The sequence below is a fragment of the Oreochromis aureus genome, linkage group 3 (genome assembly GCF_013358895.1).
Source record: "Oreochromis aureus strain Israel breed Guangdong linkage group 3, ZZ_aureus, whole genome shotgun sequence".
NCBI classification, from domain to species: domain Eukaryota; kingdom Metazoa; phylum Chordata; class Actinopteri; order Cichliformes; family Cichlidae; genus Oreochromis; species Oreochromis aureus.
In genome coordinates, this window is record NC_052944.1 from 98,498,962 (window position 1) to 98,513,795 (window position 14,834).

Here is a 14,834-nt window from a genome sequence, read left to right on the forward strand (position 1 = left end):
ATACTGAATGAGGAATGAAGGGCTTTGGCTGGATCTGACCTAGTTACAGCCACATCACCAGGCTCCTGATTGGTTGACGCGGTGCGACTTGACGCTGGAGTTCAAATTTTTCCAACTCGAGCGGTAGAGGCATTTGCACAAAATGCAACACAAAAACTCACGCTCGTGGTTTTTTCTGCGAGTCAAACGCGCCCGACGCGGTACACTGACGCGCGTTTCACGGGTTTTGGCGCTTTCGCGACTCAAATCTGCTTCCGCATTTTCACCAGATGCGCAATCGCGTATCATCGCGCTCTTTACATTGACTTTACATGTGAACCTGACGCTCTGGCCGCCTCTATCGCGTTCGGTATGAACGCACAGTCTAAGTTTTCATCAGGTTCTGTGGCTTCAAATGGAAAAACAGATTTTACTTCTCTGACAGGATCAATGGGAGACCTGCTGGACCTCCACCCAGCTTTGTGTCCTTACACAGTGACGCGTCTAAAGGTGCCATCGTTAACTTTAAAGTCCAGCCTGTTTGTGCAGCAGAGAGGTGAGCTGTTAGTAACATGAACTCTTTGAGTTGGTTGGTTGCTAACAGACATAGATTAGTTCATGTTAGCTAATTAGTGACAGAAGCAATGACTTAGTGGAGAAAAAGAACACTGAAGCTAAAAATCTGTCTCACTGTTGTGCTGCTCTTTGCTGCAGCAATGAGTTTATTTAAAAACTTTCACTATGTCTCTTCAGCAGGAAGTGGTTCTGCTTTGTTTGCTGGCTGAGCTAAAACAGGAAAATCCACTTGTTAGTTGTAGTAAATGGTAATGGTAAATGGCCTGTATTTGTATAGCGCTTTACTCGCCCCTAAGGACCCCAAAGCGCTTCACACATCGAGTCATTCACCCATTCACACACTGGTGATGGCAAGCTACATTGTAGCCACAGCCACCCTGGGGCGCACTGACAGAGGCGAGGCTGCCGGACACTGGTGCCACCGGGCCCTCTGACCACCACCAGTAGGCAACGGGTGAAGTGTCTTGCACAAGGACACAACGACCGAGATTGTCCAAGCCAGAGCTTGAATCAGCAACCTTCCGATTACAAGGCAAACTTCCAACTCTTGAGCCACGATCACCATGATAGTGTTTGTAACGAGGCTAAAGAGGGGAAACAGAGAGACAGAACATTATTAATTCCTAGCCTTTTTGGTGCCCTGGGCAAATCCCCCATATATACATTAGCTACATTAGAGATTTTGAAACTGGGGTTTTTAGAAGCTGTAAGACATAATCATCAAAATTATAAAAAAATAAAGGCTTGAAATATCTTACTTTACATGTAATGAGTTGATATCATTATTAGTTTAACCTTTTAAGTTGAATAGGAGAGAGTCAACAATGCAGCTCTTCTTCTTCTTCTTCCAATTAATGGCTAATTAATATTGTGCTGAACACAGTCCAAAACAATAAGTTCAGTAAGCAACATCAGTGTCTGCTGTAAGTCTACTGTTTACTATCACAGCCAAGGGGCTAACAAATGTAAACAGAAGTTTTCTTACTAATGAATGTGTGGTGGGGCGTGGCCTTCCCTGCAAGGCACCGCAGGCCACGCCCCAGCACAGAATGTTATCCTGTTTCAGGATACATAATAGCTGCCTTTATCCAATCACACATCTGCTTACATTTCTTCTTTTCTCTTTTTTCTAAACTGAGCACCTGATGACCTTTGCCCTTTTCTTGTCCATCTTCCATTGGTGTTAATTTGCACTCCAGTATCAACACCCATCCCCCAACCCGAGAATCACCACATCAGGGGTACAACAGGGGTACAACATCTCCATGCCTCGACACCACTGTCCTGCAGGTTTTAGATCTCACCCTAGGTCAACACGCCTGAATCAAATGATTAGTTCATTACCAGGCCTCTGGAGAATTCAAAACTCTTTAAATCAGCTGTGTTGGATCAAGGACACATCTAAAACCTGCAGTGCACCGGCCCTCGAGGCCTGGAGTTTCCCACACCTGGAATTTCACACAACCCATGAAAAATCATGAATACATAATGGGCTTAGACTGACAACATTATAAATGGAATGTGCTCTATTTGGAAGCAGGCCCAAAGACAGGTTGACAGGTTATGTGTGAGACTTCAGCAGCAGCAGGCGCACCAAGGGCCCTCCCTCACTTTTCTCGTATAGAATTTAGAAAACACATTGGTGCAAATGACTGCCATCTATAGTCTGTATCATGATATCATATTATTAGGTTATTAGGTGCCACTCCAGAATCCCTGTGCTGAAAGCAGCAGGGCGTACTTTGCAAACAGAGGGCACCTTTACTCCTCAGAAATGGGCAATAGAAAACCAACCGGTGCCCATGTAATAACAAAAATGGGCTGGCATGATGTTGGGGCAGCATGGGTGCGAGCAACTTTTTTTGCCAATGCCAATATTGACTCTGCCCCCACCACGATGCTGCCCTGAGCAGCGGCCCATGTAGCCCGTATCAAAGACCACCACTTTACACAGGACAGGAGAGGCAAGGAAACAAAACCATGACTAACACTAAATCAAAGAATATTAATGAACCCAGAAAACACATAAACACTGGGTCAGAGACCAGGACCATAACAGTTACTTTCTGTTTAACACATTTTTGAGGCATTCTTATTTCACATCACTACGAGCCATCAAACATCTAAGCCTCAATAGAAACACATGAAAGACAGAATCTATTTATCACCAGGAGGTGTTGCATAAAAACAGATGACGTATGTCAAAGTCGTGGGTTAAAAGTGGAACAGTGATTTATTTTGCCAGGTAATTTCAAATGCAGCATTTTTATTTTATCAGCTCAAAAACATCAGCTGACAAACTAACAGAAAAAAGAAAGACAGCTAACCTCCCTCAGAGATGGAGAAAGAAATGAAGGAGAGGAATAAGAGAGCTTACATTTAAAGGTAAAGACTGCTTAGTAGTGTTGCATAAACTGTAAATCTCACACATGTTTTTAAATCAGATATCGAGTCTGTACATGTGAAATTATGTTTTTTTCATATTGTGAAACATGCTGCAAAAAACTGAGGCAGACTAACAGTGATTTGATTCAAGCTGAGTACAATCAGAATTAAAATGTTTGTGTTCCCATCTACTGATATTAAATTATTTTATTAATGTAGCACAAGCAGTGTTGGAAAGGTTACTTTTAAAATGTATTCCACTACAGATTACTGAATACATGCCCCAAAATGTATTTTGTAACGTATTCCGTTACGTTACTCAATGAGAGTAATGTATTCGAAATACTTTGGATTACTTGATATATTATCATGCTTTTTAGAACTACATGAATGTGATTTATTACTATTACTGAAGGTCCGCGGCTGCGAAACGTAGTAAAGGGACCTCTGGCTAATACGTCGGGTTCCGTGTCGGGCTCGTAGCCGAAAACTAGCTTTACTTTGTTGTCTGGGTAAGTTTGAGACAGAGAGAGGCGTTGAAAGGCTGCTGCAACGGAACTTATTGTTTCGGAGGAAAACACGAACACGGTGTACAGTCGAGTCTTAATAGTATTCTAAATACCAACTTTTTAAACGGTAACTGTAACGGAATACAGTTACTCATATTTTGTATTTTAAATACGTAATGGCAGTACATGTATTACTCCCCAACACTTAGCACAAGGTTCAGTGAGCTTTGAACAAAAACAGGTGGTAGAAACGAGTTACTCTTAACTTTCTTACTCTCAGTACAAACAGCACAAATCTGCCGCTCCATAGTTCACAGTAACGGACTCACAGCTGGACTAATGAGGACTAACGAGGACTCACAGTTGGACCAAGACAGACTGCGCCCTGAGTGAGGCTGCTGTACATGAAACAGATGCTTCTGCCACAAACAGAAATATGCTGTCAATATTTGGTTTATAAGGACGTTTCTGTCATGGTCTGGCAGACCGTGGGGATATGTGGGAATGAGGACCCAAAACGCAGACCCTGCGATGCAAACAGTGCACTTTATTTACAGTGAAGGCTGTAAACACAATAAATCCCCGTTGCTCCCATGACTCCCGTGTGTGTGTGTGCTCCCCTCCGACGTCTGTGCTCGTGCTCCCTGCTCCAACCCCGGCAGGCATACACAAACTGCACCGTTGTAAGCTGACACACACTAACTTGGGAAGACAACTCAATGATCCCACGCGTGGGAGCTCCAACACTCTCCTAAGTAGCTCCCCCGACGAGCCCTGATCACCAACAGGTGTGAGGCAGGAACTTCAGGTGTGGCCAGTCCTCCTGCAGGGCCACACCCATCAGGCCTGCATGTGGCTTTGCTCCATCCTCCAGCACACCCGCAGACACACACACGTACACACCCACACCCTGCCTAGTGGAACACAGACTAACACAGCATTGTGCAGAAACACACACACACATCACCAAATAATAATGATAATAATAGTAACGGTCCATCCTGCTCACGGACCCCCGAGTCCTCCAGAGCAGGGTCCGTGACACTTTCTTTATCTGCTCACTCTGCTGTAGCTTTTATTTTAAAGGAGAAAAAAAGTTTTCCGTTAGTCTCTCTGTTTGAGGCTCTGTCCTAGATGTTTGTTCGGTAGCTTCGGATCAAAAGTTAAAATTACACACTCAACACGTTGCATTAAAACAACACGAAATGCTGAATTTTATGGATCCGAACTGACCCTGTAACCCTCGAAACACAGAAACACGTTTTTACAGAAAAGTCTCAGAAATTGGACTGTAAAAAAAAAAACTGAGATGAAGCGATGATGAGCTGGTCCTGATGTTCCTGAAGGACAAAAGAAAGAAAGAGTGATTCTGGTTCTCAGAGCAGCAGCAGTGAGAAAATAAGGGTTAGATCCAGGAGTTAAAGCTTTGGCTCTTGTTTCAGGATGTCGGTTAGGAGTTTACTTTACTTTACTTTACTTTACTTTAGTTTGGACTCTTGTTAGCAGAGTTGGGATCACATCTGAGGAGGCAGAGGAATCCTTTCAGACCCCTGAGTGAGCCGGAGTAGCTCCAGCTGTGTGTCCGAGTAAAACAGCATTTTTTACTATTTCCATGTTGTTGTATATTTAATACAGGTGTTTGATTTGAGCTATGAGTGCACTGGTTGCCAGTGTCTGTATGGTATTATTCCACTTGGCCGATTAGGTGAGGCTGGCTGCAGTAATCACTGCCAGTCTGCTGAAGCTGTACGAGAGGTGAGTTGTGTTGTTCAGCACATAATATAGTTAAGTAGAGATACATACAACTTGTTTGATCAGCAGAAGGACACAGAGGGTCATAAGTGCTTAGTGGGCACGTGCCTGACACCAGTTTATGTCCTGTTGTTTATGAATATTGTGTAAAGCTCTGTAGTAATGGGGTGTTCAGCTGTGCAGAGCAGTGTGCTGACCCGACACCATTATGTTTCCATTCAGGAAATAAATCTGCAACGATCAACCAGACTCTTTGTCTTCTTAAAAATACAACAACACAGAGTGGAGGAGTTATTTGTGCCGGCCTGTTACAGCAGGGTGAAGCAGAAACTGCTTACACAGTGATGTGTGTGGAACTTTGGAGACAAGACTCCGTTTCAGTTGCTGATCATTTTCTCTTTCAAAAACCATCCTGTGTCCACAAATGTCTAAAACTATGCAACAAGAAAATGATCTGAGTCAGGACAGCATGGGAATGATGATCAGGTCTCCAAAGTGTTTCTACACTGAGAAGTTTTCCCTGTGGATCCACTTCATGTGAACATCAGGTGAAATCTTCTGCTGTGGATCAGAGTTTCACACAGTCAGAGAAACAAAGTTCTCCAATTCAGCAAAGAAGAGTTTGAGCTGCATGTGAATGAGTCTCTCTGACAGCTGATTGGTGCTGATTACAGCTGTCAGCTGATTTGTTAGTTTCACTCATGATTAAACATCTTCAATTCAAACTGAGGAGATAAAACAGTCCAAATGTGGATTAACCATGTGATTCATGCATCTCCAGGAATAAAGTCAGAGCCTGCAGGAGCTCCAAGTTCATCCTTGTTTCCTGTTTGAATTCAGTGTGTCAGAGAAACAGAAACATGGAGGTGTGTTCATGGAAGCGTCTGATTCCTGATGTCAGAGAAACTTTACATAATTCAGCAGAGCTGATGTGGAGCTCAGATCTGCATCAACATGAAGTTCACTAGGACAGTCACAGATATCATGTGTAAACATCATGTGATCCTAAAGTGTCTGAGTGACCATAAAAGAGCTTTAATTCATCCTGAGGTCGGAGTTTACAGTGAGCTGACTGCATCAGACTCAGAGCTGTTCCTGATGTTCTGTCCATTTATGCTTTTTGTGTTTTGTTATTGGAAGGTCTCAAATGTCAGAGTCAGCAGGTGAGATCAGGTTTCTGTGTCCCTGATGTGGATCATGTGACCTGGTTTCTAGGTTACATGACAGGTCAGAGGTCAGCGACTGTAACTCAGTTACTCCTGTTAATGTGAACTCACTGAGTGTTTGTGGTTTACCTCTCAGACTGACTGAAGTCCAGAAGAAGATGATGATGGAGGAAGAGGAGGACAGAGCAGAGTCTGCAGCGTCCAGCTGTCCGTCTGTGAGGAGTGACCGGTCCAAACCTGAACCTCCATTCTTCAGTGCTGAACCTGGACCAACGAGGTCAGAGAGCTGTGATGACGCCTTTACATGTTTGTGTTTCCTGGATAAATCTGACCTGAAACGTCCTGAGATTGTTACAAAGATTCATTAAAAAGAAAACAATGAAAGAGAAAAGATCCAAATGTTAGACTTGGTCATTTGCTGTTTGAGGACAGTGATGCTCATATCTGTAGGGAAAGTGTGACCTGAGTGGGTTCATGTTTGTCTTTAAAGAGCTGCTCTGATTCTCTTTGTGTCTGATCTGTTAAACAGTCTGAGAGGTCACACAGAGACCCAGCAGCTAAAGCCTGGATCATACTGGCTGCTGTTACTCCATCAGGAAAACACTGAACCACAGTGCTGTTCATGGAAATCAATCAGTGCAACTTTACACTGTATTACCAAAAGTACTGACTCGTCTGCCTTCACACATGTAAACTTGAGTGACATCAGATTCTGAATCCACAGCATTTAATATGATGTCAGCCAAGAGTTCAACATATAACAGCTTAAACTGTTCTAAAAGGATTTTTCACAGGTTTAAAAGTGTTTACGGAAATGTTAACGGTTCTTTCAGAAGCACATACGTGAGGTCAAACACAGGAAGCAGCAACACTGATTGAATACAGATTTTAGAGGCTAAATTCACATTTTAATAATGAAAGTGGCTTCAGTTTGTGTGTGTGTGTGTGTGTGTGTGTGTGTGTGTGTGTGTGTGTGTGTGTGTGTGTGTGTGTGTGTGTGTGTGTCCATGTGTCCATGGTTCCTCCACAGAGTGGACCAGCAGAGCTCAGAGGTTCCCAGTGGTCAGTCTGCCCAGCAGCATCAAACACAGCTGGACTCCATATTTATGGTCTGTACATGTACAACAACTACTTTATTATTAATATTAATAATAATACATTTGTTTATAGGTCCCTTTCAGAACACCAAGGACTCTGTGGACTAAATGACCAAAAGAAACAAACTTTGAAATCAGACGGTGCAAATGTGATCACAGGGAAACGTTTTAAACATCGAGGCTTTAAACAAAAACCAAAGTGAAACAGTTTGTAGTCGAGATCAGTGGGAATGAAGCTGAATAACGGTTTCTATGATAACTTTGTCAATGACAGATATGATGGAAATTAGCAGCATTAGCACTTACTAATGATGTGAGTTGACACTGGGCTGTACTGAGACGACCACATTAGGTGGTCCTCAACTGTAATGGAAACCAGTGGATCCAGTCCAGTCGTGGCGACCTGTGGTGAGTCCATCTGAGCAGCTACTAATGGAAACGGGGCCATAGATGTGTTTGTGCTTAATAACAATGAATCGCAGGATTTTTACATTACTGTTAAAATCTCATGTTGTTTGTTAAAGTGTGCAGTTCAGGGTGTGTTACTAAAACTGTGGTTTGCTCACTTTCCAAAGACCCAGCCCCCATAAAAGCAGCCAATCAGCTTCTAAGAGTTACACACCCACACATATATCAGTTAACTCTGGTCTAACACACTTGGATTTAGCTTGAAGAAGGTTCCTGTACGAGGACTGAAAATGATTTAAAAAGCAGCCAAAGAACAACTTTGACACACCTTCATAAAGCCTGCAGAGCAAAAAGAAACACTAGCTGAAAGTCTGGCTGCTCTTATGAAAAGTACAGAGAAATTATGGGTCGCTCAACACTTTTGCACAATATAAGAGTTTAAATAAATCTAAAGAGTAACTCAAAATCCTACAATCACACTGAGAAAATCATCTACAGCTAACTATCCAAGTGGATTTGTTTAAGACAGCTCCATCTGCTGGTGGCCCTCTGCAGGTGCATGAAAGGGGCGTGTTTATAGTGAAAGTAGTAGAGAAAGTAAACCCCATGGGAAGGAGGAGGACTCTCAGCAGCTTCCAACTCATATTCAGACATTTGACTTCTCACTGAAAGCAGCAAGTTTGAGTGTCTGTGCCTTAATTAGAAGAGATAACATGGCCATAGTAATTAGAGTTGACTGAGCAATGCTGTCCTTGTAATGTAGTTTATGATTTTGGACAAGTCCAGTTTTTCTGTAGAGCCTCTCAAGTTGGTGACAGCAGTCAAAGTTCACGTGTAAACCAGAGCAGCAAATCAGGTCCAAATGTGTTGTTCACAGTGAGTGGGATCATCAGTGTACTGCTATATTAACATCCTGCAGCAGGATGTGTTTGGTCAGAGAATGGATAGATCACTAAGTCATTGTTGAGTTTAGGGGACAGTAGACAGCTGGAGTAGGTTCAGCCAGTTGACACACAGTAGATAAAAATAACTGAAGGCAGGAGCAGACACCTGTATGACTTTCCACCTCTCACATAGATTATTGTCCCTGGGCAGAGCCACAGGGCTGGTAGATGTAAACAAACCTGGAGGAGAGGATTTATTCAACTGAGAAAAGTCACAGAGTTGTGTCTTGATGCTCAATCATCCAGGTAAGTAAATCCCAAAAAGGTTGATTCTGTTCATCTGGACGTTTTCAGTGGGAGAAACGTTTGATCATCATCAGGTGACGTCTTCAGTCTCAGCTGACTGCAGGCTTCCAACCTTAAAAACAGGACATTTGTATAATGACTGAAACCAGCAGCACTGAAAGAACAATGGACTGTGAGGTCAGTTCATTGATCATTGGTACGCATATCACATATTGGTACGCTGCAATCACAGCATTGTAAGATGGTGAGAGATGCACCCTTAGGCCCCTCCTCCATTCAGAGATGGTCTTTCCCTTTTCATATAAATGGCCTCCTTGACTCCGCCCTCAAACCAGCGTTCACATTTACTCAGGACCTTCTTGATGTTATGTTCTTCTGCTTCCCTGGCTGCTGTGTCTGTGGGGATGGTGTTTGTTCTGTGTTGTAGCGTCCTGATGACACCCAGTTTGTGCTCCAGTAGATGATGAGAGTCAAACCTTAAATACTGATCCATATGTGTAAACAGAGTGAACCTTTAAGACCAGTTGTCTGTACATTCAACTCAGTCACCTGAAACATCTCCAGGTTTCTGGCTTCGATCATCAACCTGTTGGTAGTTCAGCTCTGAACACCAGTGAAATGTTTCTCCCACTGAAATCGCTGCATTCATATGAACAGAATCAATGTTTTGGGATCATGGAGTTGTGGACAAAGTCTCAGTTAATCAGATAAAGTCAGACTTACAATTGGTGAGGAGATCGTGGATTATATGCTCCTTGATCATAAAGAAGTGGATGTTGTGTAGACTGAAGTTCAGAGTGGTGGCTCATTCATAAAGTATCCTGTCCCAGCTGCTGGAGGACAACATCATCACTTTTGTGAAGACCGAGCTGAAGAAGATCCAGAAGGCTCTGAATCCAAATAAGCCCCAATGCTTGGAGTTTCAGAGGGAGGATGATGAGCAGAGGAGCAGCAGAGAGGCATTTGTGAAGATCACAGTGGACTTCCTGAGGAGAATGAAGCAGGAGCAGCTGGCTGACCGTCTGCAGAGACGTAAGAGGATTTCTTACTTAAGGTTTTAACCTGTTAGATAAATGAGACACTTATGACACCAGTGTGTTCAGTCATTTCTCAGTGGGTCAGAAAATGTCATCAGCATTTTGTAAAATAGGATTGTTGAAGTTGTACTTTTATTATTACAGGGAGTGCAGAATTATTAGGCAAGTTGTATTTTTGAGGAATAATCTTATTATTGAACAACAACCATGTTCTCAATGAACCCAAAAAACTCATTAATATCAAAGCTGAATGTTTTTGGAAGTAGTTTTTAGTTTTAGCTATTTTAGGGGGATATCTGTGTGTGCAGGTGACTATTACTGTGCATAATTATTAGGCAACTTAACAAAAACAAATATATACCCATTTCAATTATTTATTCTACCAGTGAAACCAATATAACATCTCCACATTCACAAATATACATTTCTGACATTCAAAAACAAAACAAAAACAAATCAGCGACCAATATAGCCACCTTTCTTTGCAAGGACACTCAAAAGCCTGCCATCCATGGATTCTGTCAGTGTTTTGATCTGTTCACCATCAACATTGCGTGCAGCAGCAACCACAGCCTCCCAGACACTGTTCAGAGAGGTGTACTGTTTTCCCCCTCCTTGTAAATCTCACATTTGATGATGGACCACAGGTTCTCAATGGGGTTCAGATCAGGTGAACAAGGAGGCCATGTCATTAGTTTTTCTTCTTTTAGACCCTTTCTTGCCAGCCACGCTGTGGAGTACTTGGACGTGTGTGATGGAGCATTGTCCTGCATGAAAATCATGTTTTTCTTGAAGGATGCAGACTTCTTCCTGTACCACTGCTTGAAGAAGGTGTCTTCCAGAAACTGGCAGTAGGACTGGGAGTTGAGCTTGACTCCATCCTCAACCCGAAAAGGCCCCACAAGCTCATCGTTGATGATACCAGCCCAAACCAGTACTCCACCTCCACCTTGCTGGCGTCTGAGTCGGACTGGAGCTCTCTGCCCTTTACCAATCCAGCCACGGGCCCATCCATCTGGCCCATCAAGACTCACTCTCATTTCATCAGTCCATAAAACCTTAGAAAAATCAGTCTTGAGATATTTCTTGGCCCAGTCTTGAGGTTTCAGCTTGTGTGTCTTGTTCAGTGGTGGTCGTCTTTCAGCCTTTCTTACCTTGGCCATGTCTCTGAGTATTGCACACCTTGTGCTTTTGGGCACTCCAGTGATGTTGCAGCTCTGAAATATGGCCAAACTGGTGGCAAGTGGCATCTTGGCAGCTGCACGCTTGACTTTTCTCAGTTCATGGGCAGTTATTTTGCGCCTTGGTTTTTCCACACGCTTCTTGCGACCCTGTTGACTATTTTGAATGAAACGCTTGATTGTTCGATGATCACGCTTCAGAAGCTTTGCAATTTTAAGACTGCTGCGTCCCTCTGCAAGATATCTCACTATTTTTGACTTTTCTGAGCCTGTCAAGTCCTTCTTTTGACCCATTTTGCCAAAGGAAAGGAAGTTGCCTAATAATTATGCACACCTGATATAGGGTGTTGATGTCATTAGACCACACCCTTCTCATTACAGAGATGCACATCACCTAATATGCTTAATTGGTAGTAGGCTTTCGAGCCTATACAGCTTGGAGTAAGACAACATGCATGAAGAGGATGATGTGGACAAAATACTCATTTGCCTAATAATTCTGCACTCCTGTATTGTTCAGAACTTCCAGCTGCTGTTTGTCATCGTAACCTTAAATCCTCCCTGAAGAAGAAGTTCCAGTGTGTGTTTGAGGGCATCGCTAAAGCAGGAAACCCAACCCTTCTGAATCAGATCTACACAGAGCTCTACATCACAGAGGGAGGGACTGCAGAGGTCAATGATGAACATGAGGTCAGACAGATTGAAACAGCATCCAGGAAACAAGACAGACCAGAAACAACCATCAGACAAGAAGACATCTTTAAAGCCTCACCTGGAAGAGATGAACCAATCAGAACAGTGCTGACAAAGGGAGTGGCTGGCATAGGGAAAACAGTCTTAACACAGAAATACACCCTGGACTGGACTGAAGACAAAGCCAACCAGGACATCCAGTTCATATTTCCATTCACTTTCAGAGAGCTGAATGTGCTGAAAGAGGAAAAGTTCAGCTTGGTGGAACTTGTTCATCACTTCTTTACTGAAACCAAAGAAGCAGGAATCTGCAGCTTTGAAGACTTCCAGGTTGTGTTCATCTTTGATGGTCTGGATGAGTGTCGACTTCCTCTGGACTTCCACAAAACTACAATCCTAACTGACCCTAGAAAGTCCACCTCAGTGGATGTGCTGCTGATAAACCTCATCAGGGGGAAACTGCTTCCCTCTGCTCGCCTCTGGATAACCACACGACCTGCAGCAGCCAATCAGATCCCTCCACAGTGTGTTGGCATGGTGACAGAGGTCAGAGGGTTCACTGACCCACAGAAGGAGGAGTACTTCAGGAAGAGGTTCAGAGATGAGGAGCAAGCCAGCAGGATCATCTCCCACATCAAGACATCACGAAGCCTCCACATCATGTGCCACATCCCAGTCTTCTGCTGGATCACTGCTACAGTTCTGGAGGATGTGGTGGAAACCAGAGGGGGAGGACAGCTGCCCAAGACCCTGACTGAGATGTACATCCACTTCCTGGTGGTTCAGGCCAAAGTGAAGGTCAAGTATGATGGAGGAGCTGAGACAGATCCACACTGGAGTCCAGAGAGCAGGAAGATGATGGAGTCTCTGGGAAAACTGGCTTTTGATCAGCTGCAGAAAGGAAACCTGATCTTCTATGAATCAGACCTGACAGAGTGTGGCATCGATATCAGAGCAGCCTCAGTGTACTCAGGAGTGTTCACACAGATCTTTAAAGAGGAGAGGACTATACCAGGACAAGGTGTTCTGCTTCATCCATCTGAGTGTTCAGGAGTTTCTGGCTGCTCTTCATGTCCATCTGGCCTTCATCAACTCTGGACTCAATCTGCTTGAAGAGAAACAAACAACGTCCATATGGTCTATATTGTTTCGAAAACAAGAACCAGAAAAAGAAGTAAAATCTGTAGAGAAACACTTCTACCAGAGTGCTGTGAACAAGGCCTTACAGAGTCCAAATGGACACCTGGACTTGTTCCTCCGCTTCCTCCTGGGTCTTTCACTGCAGACCAATCACAGTCTCCTACGAGGTCTGCTGACGCAGACAGGAAGTAGCTCTCAGACCAATCAGGAAACAGTTCAGTACATCAAGAAGAAGCTCAGTGAGAATCTGTCTGCAGAGAAAAGCATCAATCTGTTCCACTGTCTGAATGAACTGAATGATCGTTCTCTAGTGGATCAAATCCAACAGTCCCTGAGATCAGGAAGTCTCTCCACAGAAGAACTGTCTCCTGCTCAGTGGTCAGCTCTGACCTTCATCTTACTGTCATCAGAAGAAAATCTGGATGAGTTTGACTTGAAGAAATACTCTGCTTCTGAGGAGGCTCTTCTAAGAATGCTGCCAGTGGTCAAAGCCTCCAACAAAGCTCTGTGAGTACATTTTAACTTATATGCTTGTTGGTAAAAAGCAGGTGCGATCAACTAGGGCTGGGCGATATGGCCTAAAATTCATATCGCGATATAATTTGAAGCATGTGCGATAACGATATATATCACGATATATTCTGTTCTTCTGTATAAAGTATTTTCCACACTATAAGGCACACTTAAAATCCTTTAATTTTCTCAAAAATCGAGAGTGTGCCTTATGTATGAATTCTGGTTGTGCTCACTGACCTTGAACCGATTTTGGCGTGCAGAAATCTGTTAAAAAATGTTTTAGTACAACTTTGGTAAGCCTGCTGATGGACTGCTTGATGGATTGTCAGAGCATTACGACTGCCGTAGTGAGGAGTAATCTGGGTTCAAAACTCCGTCCCCTTCAGGTCCCAAAGTCAAACGAACACTGAGAGTTAAAAACAGTCTAAATTCTTTCATCTTCAATTATCATCATTCAATTAAATCATCAGCGTTGCTGCTTTATCGGGTGTAACAATTAAGTTTAACATCCATGCATCCATGAAAACAGAATTTATTAAATTTAACGGAGATAGAAGTTAACAGGAATTTAGCTCGCTAGTTTGCACCTAAACATTTCATACCATGTTCTGACAGAGATTTTTGAAACTAATTAAAACTTACAGCTCTGCTACCACTTCCAACATAAGTGAAGACAGAAAACTAAACAGCAGTGGCGTTTGCACGGTTACTGAAGTTGGACTACCTGGTATATAATGTTGTGCTACGTGATTGCTAGCGACACAGCTATGTTATCATAACATTAGCACAGTGAAGCTGGAGGATGAACGTCAACTTTTTTTCCACTCGATAAAAGTTAACGTGAGGCATTTTGGTGGTTAGGGACAAATGCAATTGCATAGCAGGATGCTATACACGGGCCAAACTTCAGTCAGGAGAACATAATTTACTGATGATAATGGTTGTAGCCGCTGTGATACTTTCTACCAAAACAGGCGCAGCTTGATGACATCATCAACATGCGCTATCGCGATATCACGATATAGTCAAAATCTCTATCGTTGGCCAAATCTATATCGTTTCTATCGTATATCGCTTATATCGCCCACCCCTACGATCAACTAAAAAAACTAACAAAATAACCCCAAAATACAGTCATGAGTGCTGGTGTCTGAAAAGTCTATAAAGCTATTAAGTGATAATCAGTACTCACTTTGTTCAACACT

The 14,834-nt window shown here is 43.1% G+C and overlaps 1 pseudogene; it reads left to right on the forward strand.

The window, feature by feature from the left end:
• Positions 1-7,422: 7,422 nt before the first annotated feature.
• On the forward strand, positions 7,423-13,624 carry LOC120438535 (annotated as a pseudogene).
• Positions 13,625-14,834: the final 1,210 nt, after the last annotated feature.